Raw genomic sequence first — 369 nt, forward strand, 5'->3', positions numbered from 1 at the left:
AGGGGTAGGTTTAGGGGTAGGGTTGGTGTAGGGCAATAGAATATACGGTCTGTACAGTATAAAAACCATTACGCCTATGGAGAGTCCCCACTTTTCACAAAAACAAACCTGTGTCTGTGTGTGTGTGTGTGTGTGTGTGCGTGCGGGTGTGTGTGAGAGTGTGTGTGTGTGTGCGTGTATGTGTGTGTGCGAGCGAGTACAGACCCGCATCACACAGCAGCGCAGATCAGCAGAGACTCAACAGCGCCACCTGCTGGACAAGACACACACACACTTACACACACACACACACACACACACCCGCACGCACGCACTCACTCACTCACTCACTCACTCACACACACACACTCACACACTCACTCACACACA

The 369-nt window shown here is 51.8% G+C and overlaps 1 pseudogene; it reads right to left on the bottom strand.

Annotated features, from left to right (window-relative positions):
* LOC107557478 (DNA topoisomerase 1-like) overlaps nucleotides 1-369 on the bottom strand; it is a 19,090-nt pseudogene that overhangs the window by 3,646 nt on the left and 15,075 nt on the right.

Source organism: Sinocyclocheilus grahami, unplaced genomic scaffold (genome assembly GCF_001515645.1).
Source record: "Sinocyclocheilus grahami isolate Dianchi unplaced genomic scaffold, SAMN03320097.WGS_v1.1 scaffold604.1, whole genome shotgun sequence".
NCBI lineage: Eukaryota > Metazoa > Chordata > Actinopteri > Cypriniformes > Cyprinidae > Sinocyclocheilus > Sinocyclocheilus grahami.